Source organism: Alligator sinensis, unplaced genomic scaffold (assembly GCF_000455745.1).
Source record: "Alligator sinensis unplaced genomic scaffold, ASM45574v1 scaffold147_1, whole genome shotgun sequence".
Lineage (NCBI taxonomy): Eukaryota > Metazoa > Chordata > Crocodylia > Alligatoridae > Alligator > Alligator sinensis.
The window spans coordinates 3,108,940-3,119,722 of record NW_005841847.1 but is presented as its reverse complement, the minus strand read 5'-3'; the positions used below and the strand labels follow the sequence as shown (position 1 = coordinate 3,119,722).

At 45.3% G+C, this 10,783-nt stretch overlaps 1 long non-coding RNA gene across 2 annotated transcripts in view; it reads left to right on the top strand.

Moving 5' to 3' along the window:
* LOC112550905 overlaps positions 1 to 10,783 on the top strand; it is a 38,877-nt gene that overhangs the window by 25,133 nt on the left and 2,961 nt on the right. Inside the window, exons 1-2 of one of the 2 annotated variants that reach the window (XR_003094976.1) lie at positions 3,977 to 4,036; positions 8,739 to 8,880. This is a non-coding gene — a long non-coding RNA (uncharacterized LOC112550905). Of the gene's footprint in view, positions 1 to 3,976; positions 4,037 to 8,738; positions 8,881 to 10,783 lie in introns of those variants that run through there. The other variant, XR_003094977.1, reaches the window with a different exon arrangement.

Sequence of the window (10,783 nt, the reverse complement as noted above, 5' to 3'; positions counted from 1 at the left end):
GGAAGCAGACCCTACGATGACAGGCTGAGAGCCCTGGGGCTCTTTAGCCTGGAAAAGCGCAGGCTCAGGGGTGATCTGATGGCCACCTATAAGTTTATCAGGGGTGACCACCAGTATCTGGGGAAATGTTTGTTCACCAGAGCGCCCCAAGGGATGACGACTAGGTCAAATGGTCATAAACTACTACAAGACCATTTCAGGCTGGACACAAGGAAGAATTTATTTACTGTCCGAGCCCCCAAGGTCTGGAACAGCCTGCCACCGGAGGTGGTTCAAGCGCCTACATTGAATAGCTTCAAGAGGAAACTGGATGCTTATCTTGCTGGGATCCTATGACCCCAGCTGACTTCCTGCCCTTTGGGCAGGGGGCTGGACTTGATGATATTCCGAGGTCCCTTCCAGCCCTAATGTCTATGAAATCTATGAAATCTATGAAATAGCTCTGGATGAGAAGATGGCTCAGCAACAGGAGTGGGCTCAGCAGCATGTGACTGATGTCAGGATCCCAAAAAATGACTGGACAAGATGACCTAGAGGCCTTTTTGAAGCTTCTGAGTGGGCTGTGGTAGCTGAAGGCCTGGAAAAAGGAAGATGAGCCAATAAATTGGGGTACTCCTGGTGGGACAGACTCAAGCAGCCTACCAAGCAGTGCCCCAGAAAAAGGCCCAAGATTATGACAAAGTAAAAAAAGAGATTCTTTATCAATTTAATGTAACAGCTGATATCATTCTGGGGTAATTCTGAACAAAAAAGAGGAGAGAATACAAGATGCCAAGCCTTCTGCTGCAGACCACGGAGAAGTGACTGAAGCCTACACAGGTGTATAAGGCAGAGATATGTGACCTTATTCTTCTGGAGCAGTTTTTGGCCACCCTGAAGCAAACCACACAAAAGTGGGTCAGGTGCCACTGACTAAGGACAGTGGTGGAGGCTCTGTGCCTGGCTGAGGACTTGGATAGTGTCCAGGCTGACCCACAATGGGAAAAAAGCAATAAGATCAGGGGGCCCATTACTCCCAAGACCCTGGATAAGAGAATAGGGAGGGAAACTAAGGAATTGAAGAGAATACCACACGGGATTATCTGTTTCCTTTGTGGTCAGCCAGGACACATAGCCAGGGACTGTTTCACCAGTTCACTGAACTATCTGCTAGCCACAGAGATGAGGGGGAAACAGAAAGTGGGCAGAATTGCTACACAAGAACAATCACAGACTGAGATGATGGACTGTAGTCTGGGTGAAGCTATGGGAGTCATGACACAGAAAAAGCCCACAGTGATGGTAGAAGTGGCTGGCAGATGAGGGCAGATTATAGTAGACACAGGCTGTTCACAGTCTCTGCTTATGGCAGATCTCTTGCCATGTGAGGGAGTGGGAAGAACTTCTCCCATTAGAAAGTTCTGAATGCATGGCCAGGCTTCTACATATGAGCATTAGAAGGGCACAGTGACAATAGAGGGTGTTCCTAGAGAAATACCCATAGGAGTAGCATCTGAGTTGCCTTTGGGTGGGGTTCCCTAGAGAGATTATAACAGATCAGGGAACCAATTTTATGACCCACATGCTTAGAAGTGTATGTCAGGTATTGAAAATTAAACACCTCAAGACCTCAGTTTACCAGTTTAATGGGACCCTGAAAGGAATGCTTTGCCAGTGTGTCCAGGAAGACCCAAGGAGGACCCCCTGGTACTCCCCTTGTTGTTTGCAGTTTGGGAAGCCCCTAAGCTTCTCTGGGTTATGCGCTGTTGGAACTAGTATTTGGCCATACACCACGAAGTTAGCTGGATGTAGTTTGAGAAGGATGGGAAAATGATGGGGAATCTGGGGCAGAACTCACCAAGTATGTGACCTCCCTGAGGGACAGACTCCGGGTAGCTAATAGGGTGGCCATTAGGAATTTACAGAATGTGTAGGCTCATCAGAAGGAACAACATGATAAGCAGGCTATGGAGCGTGAGTTCCAAGTGGGCCAGTGAGTCTCAGTTCTTCTGCTCAGTTCAACCAGCAAATTTCTTATTTATTGGCAAGGCCCTTTTGAAATTGTGAGGCGAGTGGGCCCCATAGATTATGAAGTTTTTTGACCAGGACATAAAATGATAAACAAATGTACTATATCAATTTACTGAAGTTGCTGTGTATGAAAACTGTGAAAGCTTAGACAACATCTCTTGCACAAAAATGTAAGGCAGTGGCTGGGGCAAGACTGGGTTGTGGAAACAAAACTGCCACAAGAAAATCAAACTCTGCTAATGGCTTGCAACCCATTTGGTATAAGAGAGAGTGCAGTGCTTGCAGTACCCAATACCAGACCCATGTCATAAGATATTAACAGTCATAATAACAGTCCTTAACTTTCTACCATGCCTGAGCCTAAAAAAATAAGTGATGGTTAAAAGTATTGGCAGAGACCTAACACTCTCATTACACAAATATAACAAGACTCAGAGGGCAAGCCAGAAAGCCAAATGTCCTGGGGAGAAACCTACAAACTACATCTACATCTCAATTGAGCTCAGTGTCACTAAAGAAAACAAAAGAACTAAAATCTTAATTTCAAGAAAAGCCAAGGCTCATTGAAAACATGACTGTAAATGTATCCTGGTTAACACATTCCCCCCTTTGATTAAGACCTATTTCCCAAAGCAAACTTCAAATATCTGTCTAAAGTTTTATGCTTAAATCAATCTATATGACTGCATCTATCCTACCTCACACCTATTGTCTGATCCTCACTGCCTCACATTTGCATTTATTAATTAAGGCATATTTCTCAAAATAGGTAGTCAATTTTTAAATGTTTATTATGCTAAACCAGTATGTATTCTCCTGAAACTCACACCTATTGTATCCAGTAGTCTCTGATCTTCACTATCTGCAGCAAGGTGTCTGTGCAGTCCAAGGAAGATCAAGAAGCTGTCCTGCGCCACCTAGCCACAAGTGAAGGATCCATACTGTAAGGCTGTACAACAGGGGTGGGCGATTATTTTGGGTGGAGGGCCGCTTACTGAATTTTGGTAAGCTGTTGAGGGCTACATGGGTAGTCCTGCCCCCTGGTCATCATATTGTGACTGGAAGTCCCACCCCCTAAACCCTGACCTTTGCCACCTGAAGTCCCTGCCTTTGCCCCCAGAAGTACTCCTTTCAGCAAGGGGCTTTGCCATCTCGGAAGCAGAAAAATACCAAATTATATCCTAAAAGAAGCAAACATCTACAGCATTCTTTAATTTGATTTAAAAAAATACTTTTGTTCTGATTTACATGTGTTTGTGTAGTGTACATTGAGGTGATTGCACAATAGCTTAAAATGAAGTCTTACTCTTGTATGTTGTGGGAGGTGCATATAGGTTTGTGGGGTGCTGTGGGTGTGTGGGATGTTGGTGGGTGCGGGGTTTGTGGGCTAAAGGTGGCTGAAGTGTATGAGGGGGTGTCAGCATGGGAATCTGCCTGTATGGCAGTGTGAGGGGCGGTGTGGGTGCATGTGTATGGTGGGGTGTGCGTGTGGGACTCACTCTGTGAACACACACAGAGACACTCTGCCTCTGCCTGCACATAGACACACACTGCCCCTGCCTGTGCACACGTACACTCTGCCCCTACGTACACATGCACACACACACACACACACACACACACTGCCCCTGCCTACACACAGACACTGTTCCCCTGGCTGCACACAGACACTATGCTTGCAAACACGCACACATATACATATACCAGCACAGCCCTGTGCTCCCCCATCCAGTGATGCAACTGGGAGCCACATGGCGCCAGAGCAGGACAGGGGCAGGAAGAGTGTGACATGGCTGGTGGTGGGCAGGGCTGGGCTACTCAGTTCTGCTGAGGGCTCCCCCTGGGTCCTACTGCCCCTGGCTCCTATCAGCTTTGATATGCAGTCAGGAGCAAATAAATATTAATTTACTCATTTTTTTTTAGGGGCCCCTTGGGCTGGACAGAATGGCTTGGCAGGCCAGATGCAGCCCATGGGTCATATTTTGCCCACCCCTACTGTAGAAGAACTGCTTCCTGCCTGCATTGGGTAAAGATCTCTGTGCAAGGACTATGTGGAGCAGCTTATTTTATTTTGGGAAAGAGTCTTTTTCTGTCATTTAGTTTTATAACTTAATAGTTATTAAAATAAGCCTTTCTGCTATTCATCAACTGAGTCAATTCATAAAGGACTAGGTTAACAATTTGGTTTATAAGTGCAACAGAAGTTATGGAGAGAAAGGGAAGGTTTTTTAGTCACCCCGCTCCCTGAGAAGGAGGAATTTGGTTGTGACAGAGAAAGGAATGTGGGGACCACATGATTAGAAGACAGAGTAACCCTAAGGGACCAGCTGTCAGAGGGGCAGTTAGAGCAATTGAGATGAACTGTTAGAGATTTTAAAGATGTCTTTAATGGGGCACCAGGAAGTGCTTGTGGAGTGATGGACAAGATTTTGACTCCTGAAGGGAAGATAGTTTGGGAAAGGTGGCAAAGGATCCCATATCAGAAGTACCAGCCAATTAAAGAAGAATTGGATAGGATGTTGAAACAGGGGGTCATCACAGCATCTCATAGTCCATAGTGAAGCCACCTAGTGGTAGTCCCTAAGTCTGATGGACAATCCATTTATGCATAGACTTTAGTAAGCTCTACCTCATCACATGATTCAATGCTTTTCCCATGCCCTAGGTAGGGGATCTCTTATAGTGAATATGACAAGCTAGGTTTATTTCAACCTTCGACTTGGCCAAAGCTTACTGGCAAATTCCATTGTGGGCAGAAGATCAGGAAAAGATGGCATTTGGAACTCCTTGGGGTTTATATGAGTTGAAGAGAATACTCTTTGGGTTGAATGGAGTGGCAGCCATCTTCCAATGACTAATGAATTGGACACGGGCTCCACATCAATGCTGTGACTAATATTGATGATATAGTGGTCTATACTGAAAGGTGGGACCAACATGTACAGGCAGTGAAAGCAGTATTGCAGGAACTCTGCCTAGCTGGCTTAACAGCCAACCCTAAGAAATGTGTCCTGGGCTAAGCTTATATGCAATATCTAGGATTTTTAGACAGGCAAGGCTTTATAAAACCACTTGCAGATATAGTAGAAGCCATAAAAATTACTCTCCCCTGTAAAGTAAGAAACAAATAAGAGCATTCCTTGGATTAGGTAGTTATTATTGTAGATTTATCCCACATTTTGCAGAGATCACAGACCTCCTAAATGATACCATCTGGGGAAGAGGAAATGGCCCCATAACATGGGATGCAAAGTGTGAAGAAGCATTTGAAGCAGTCAAGGTGGCACTGTGCCAGGATGTGGTACTGCACACATGATTTTTCATTTTGTAGACAGATGCATCAGGGGAGGCTGTTGGGGCAGTGGAGGGGCCAGTGGCTTATGCAAGTAGGAAGTTGAACAACCATGAAAAATGTATGTAACTATTGAAGGAGAGTTTTTGGCCATTAAGTGGAGCATCAACTAGTTCAGATGCTACCTGATAGGTAGAGAATTTAAGTTAATTACAAACCATGCTCCATTGAAGTGACTCTAATCTGCTAAAACTAACAATGCTCAAATTATGAGGTGGGCTTTGACCTTGCAGCCATTCCAATTTTCTGTTGAATACAGACCAGGTAAGACAAACATAGTAGTGAATTTCCTGTCTTCCTGCCATCAGGAGGAAGATGCAGAGGTCAATCAGGTAACATTGGGAAATTCTGCATAAAGGGTAACTGTTAAACAGTGCCTAAGGGTGTCTTGAGGGGTAGGATGTATCAGGGGAAGGATTTTAAAGCAGGAAAGACCCCTGAAAATAGAGGTGATTCCCTCGTACTTACCACAGGAGAGCAGAGGATCGTTGCAGGCATGTGTGGCAATATGCCGCATTTCCAGAGTGAGTGCTCACTCTGGACTGGTGGGAGTTGAGCCACACAGGGTACTTCTAGCTCTGGAGAGAGGCATCCAGGGGGAGACTCCAGTGTCAAGAGACTGTAGACACAAGGAGATTTCCCTTTTGATGCCAGTCTATGAAGAGCTGTGCAGCACTGAAGCATCAGGAAGACATTACAGAAAGTCCAAGGACCACTGCTAGATGAAGTGCCACTGCAGGAACCTGGATTGACAACAGCCAACTGGTCAGGAACCTTCACCAAGAAGTAGGTAGGGGAAGGGGAGAGGGAAGATCCAGTGAGCTTTGCCCTCCTGAAGGGCAGGACTGCTTGCTGGAGCCCCCAAGGGACGGCGTCTGGTTTCTTTTCCTCCATTTTGTTTTCTTTTGCTACTTTATTGTCTTACCTCAGCTGAGGGTGGGTTTTTTTGGTTGTGTTGGACTTGAACTTGTTGGTCTACCCCTAGATGGGGGGTAGGGGGAAGAGGGATTTGAGGACTGTGGGCTTGTTCCATCCAATCTTGGTGAAGCAGGGGAGAAAACAGCCCTACTCAGGAAGAGTTAGCCCTGAAAGGTTTTTCTTTTTCTCTCTCCGGAATTGTCAAGAAAGGGTGTGTTGAGGTTGGGGTATAGGGGAGGAGGAGCCCCATAATACAGTCCCACCTGGCAGTTTGAGATGATTCCCCTGAGGAACTAACTCCCGATATCAAAACATAGGAAACATCAAAATTGTGGTGGGCAAGAAAGCATCATAAGGGAAGGGCTGAAGGAGGTCATTGTAACACCTCCTTAGCCCACTTACATTCAGGGAAGATGTTTACCCTAGCCATAGCAATTAATGCTGCCACTGCTTCCTCACCACCAAATTTCTGGACCTGTTGGGGCCCTGCAGGCCATCTGACACATCTCTGTTGGCCAAATCTGACCAACAGGCTGTTGGTTGAGCATCACCTTTGCCCCCATGGATGAAGGTTTAGGGTGTAGCAAGTGGGAGATGTGGGTTCTAGACCTTTTCTACCAACCGGGGGTTTCAACCTGTACCTCTGACTTTCCAGTGAGGTGTTTGAACCAGCATGCCACAGCTCAGGAGGCATTTATGAAAGGAGGGGAGGATAGTAGAATAGGCTCTGCCCCATTGTGATCAAGACTTCAAGCTACAACTCAGAAGCAGCATCTATCTCACTGAAGCCTGCAGCCCCTGGCTTGTTCTCTTCTTTTGACTCCAAATACCTTTCTGGTTTAGCTGACCAAGGCCTAATACAATGTTTTAAGCACAATGCCACAGGTCCCCTCTTGAGCAGTCCTTTAAAGTTGTCCTCCTCAGCATCCATGAAGGGATGTGGAGCCAGGAAAAAGAAATCAAGTAAGAGAGGTGTGGCTCAGTAAGACAGATGCTGTCCTATAGCCTTGTTTTTGGTTGGGCAGAACTTTGCCTATTAAACTGCTAGCCATCCAAATGCAAGGGGCAATGGCTCAGTTTCAAAAGGAGCACTGGAGTATGGTCTGCATAATGCCTAACCTAGGATGTGCTAGGTAGAGCACAGGTTCAACCCCCTCTGTGAGAGGAGGGGTCTACAACCTGCATCTCCCGGTTTTTCCATGAGGGTCCCAATCATTCAACTACTGGGGCTAAAACAAGAAGGTCACACTCCAGACCCTAATATCTGCTAGTCATAGATTTCCAACTGCCAACATGCCTTAGATGCTGCTATGTAGCCACAATGGAGGCACATGCATGTCCAGCCAGTGCATAGAGTACTGAACATATTCAGTCTACATACACTCATTTACACATTTATGCTGCTGGAGAAGTAAAATGCTACCTATGCACAGGGGCCATTTTTGCCCCTTAATGTGACTAAAAAGTTACCATTTAGATGTACAAAGGGAAAAAGAATTCCACCTATGAAACTGTACTTGAGATATTCTGGGCTTTTTGCTAGGTGGCATTTGGGTTTGAGTTCTAGTTTCTTGAAAATATAAATATTGTCACAAAATACCAGTTCTAGCTTGTTGTTTCATCCTTATATCTCCCAGTTTCTAAAAGCAGTATTGCTTTACACATCCCTGATCTAATGGCCAATGGCACAATAGAGTCTCAGTCTATTGTTAGAATCTCTTACCCTGTCAGCTTTGAACCACTGAGGAAAATGTTCCTGGACTTTGAAAGGCTCACAGGTTTAGTGAATGGGGGGCCCTTTCCATAAAGGAGCTTTATTGTCAAAGTTTTCTATATAAGGTGCTATTGAGGCCAACATTAGTTTCCAGACCTTTAACACTGGTTTCATTGAGCACAAATCTGCTGTTCTCACAGGGTTGTGGTTTATTGCATTTGACACTTCCAGTGTCTGGTCTCCCAGGGGTGGTGATTGATCCTTATCTTCACATTTTCTGGGCAGAAAGATTGAGGCTAAGGCAAGTCTGGTGTTATTTCATTCTTTCTCTTCTGAAGGAAAGTTTTCTGTTTGATTTCTCAATACCCTTGTTTGATTTTTTTACAGCCCCCTTCTCTCCCCCCACTACACTTTATACATCTCAAATTTAGCATGTCTGGCTAGAACAACAGTTTTAGTGCAGTTAACCAGGCATATCTGTACTTGTGGGGAGGGAGGGTTGAGCAGGGCACCCCAGCCCCATGTGCTGCATCAGAGGGTATTTAAGAATGATAGCCCCACAGGGAGCTTGTGCTGCCACCACCACAGCAACAGCCCATGTTCAGGGAGCTTGCACTGAGATAGTCTGTGCTGCCACCACAACTACAGCAGCCCCTGTGTGAAGTCGTAAGTGCTTGCTTCCTCCTGTGCTACACCACCCAGGAAGCCAACATTTCAAGCTATGCCTTTGTGTCTGTTGTACAGGAAATTATCAAGGTGACAGCATGCAGAAGTAGTGGGAAGAGGATCTTCTTACCTACCTTTTGGAATTGAAAAGGCAGAAAACTCCAACAATTTTAAGCCTAACAGTGCAGTGGGTTTCCATGCAGACAAGATAAAACCACAAGTAAGGAAATGAACTAATTTTAGTAAACTAATAAGAAATGAATAAATTTAATGTGAAAAAGCAGTATCAAAATGATACATCAAAGAAAAACTCACTAAGGCAAAGAGATTTGTAGTTATTTCAACAATATTTTAACCATATCATAAATTCATAGACACCAACCACATTTATTCCAACCAGGCTCAATTATTTGTAGAGCCTGGTTGGAATATGGATATGTTCTATATGTTATATGTCAGAACTATTCATAGTCCTCTTGCTATGAATGTAATTGTCTATAACTGTTTTTTTATTGTCTTGATTCCCGCATCCTCACTTTGTCTTCATATTCAGCTTAATATTTGTATTGTGATGTGTCCTAGTTAGAAAACAAGTGGCATAAACACAGAAGAGTTTAAAGAATCATGTGCTTAAGTAATCGAATGGAGACTGAAACTCATGGTCTGACAGCTGGCAGATTTTCTGTCTAGAAGTTGCTTGCAAGGTGTAATGCAAGCGAAACTGGAAGTGCTGGTGGCATGCAGCAAAAGCACCAGCGAAGATGAAAGCAGTGGCACAAGTGGCACAAAGTTCTGGCAGCCCTGCCCCCCATACTGCTGCTGCGTACCCCTTAGGGCCTTCCCAAGTACCCCCAGGGGTACACGTACTCCTGGTTGACAACCCCTAGTGTAATGGAAGTCTATCCCCAAACATACAAACATGGTATATACAGTTTGAGGCTCTAGGTATCTTCAGTTTTCTTAACATTACGATCTCATTATATAGTCAAAATTATTAGCTTCTGAGCTAGAACAATCAAATGCACAAATGGGGTTTAATTGGCTAGGCTGCAGTACTACAGAAAAGGAGCTGGAGGTTATAGTAAACAGCAAACTAAATATGAGCCAACAGTGTGCTAGAAGTTCCTTCCAACCCTCTTTTTTGATGTTATAATGTTACAAACATCTCAAAATTGTGTGCTTTTTTATACATACAGAGCAGTAAAATCTATTGGAACAATGGCATGGATCCAAGTCAGCTTAGTATTTTATTTTTATGTTAATGGATAGGGACAGACATTCAAAAAGCCTGAGCCTGAATTGATTCAATCTTTGCAGATTAATCTTATCTGGCTAGGCTGAACTGGTTTGAAACTGGACAGACATTCTCTATGGGCTGAGGAAATTCAGGCACATGCCTGCAGTGGCTCAGGCTAGAAGCTGGTGGGCACTATAGCAGCCCTCCTTTCTGCAGGGACCTGAGCTGAGGGGGACATGGCCAGGCCCCAGGAGGACTCTCTTATTAGGGAGGTCTGCCTGTACCATTCCAGGCTTTTCCCCGCTGGTTGCTCAAGGGGTGGGAGTGTTGCCAGTCTCCAGCCTGAGGCTAGCACTCTGAGGCAAGGCATGCATCTGTTGATGATATGGAGCTTTTCAATCTCCCTCCCTGCTTTGTCATACTGTCTGCACCAAGCTGACAGGCAAGCAAGCCAGCTGAGGGCTGATAGTGATAACCAGGGATCCGGATTTTCTGTTTCCCATGGAAAACAGAGAAAACCACAGATCTCTCTATTTTATCAGAGAAAAAATAGATTTTACTTTTTAGCAGAGAAACGTGCAGATTTCCCACTTTTGGCAGAGTTCCAGCATGCAAGAGCTAATTGCAAAAAGGGTGGGAAACCCTGCAGCCCAGTCCAGAGCAGGAGGGAGAAGGGGAAAGGGCAGGGCCTGAGGCTCTTAATCACCCAAGACTTGGCTCCGACTCACTTTCCTTCCTGAAGCCTGTGAGGTAAGTGGGGCTTGCAGAGGCCTGGGGGGTTATGGGTCAAGGGTGATGGGTACCACAGGGCTGGGGGGAAGCTGGCCGGTGGGGAAGCTGGCTGCAGAAAGCTGGCTGGGGGATGAGGGAGTAGGGAGATGTTAGG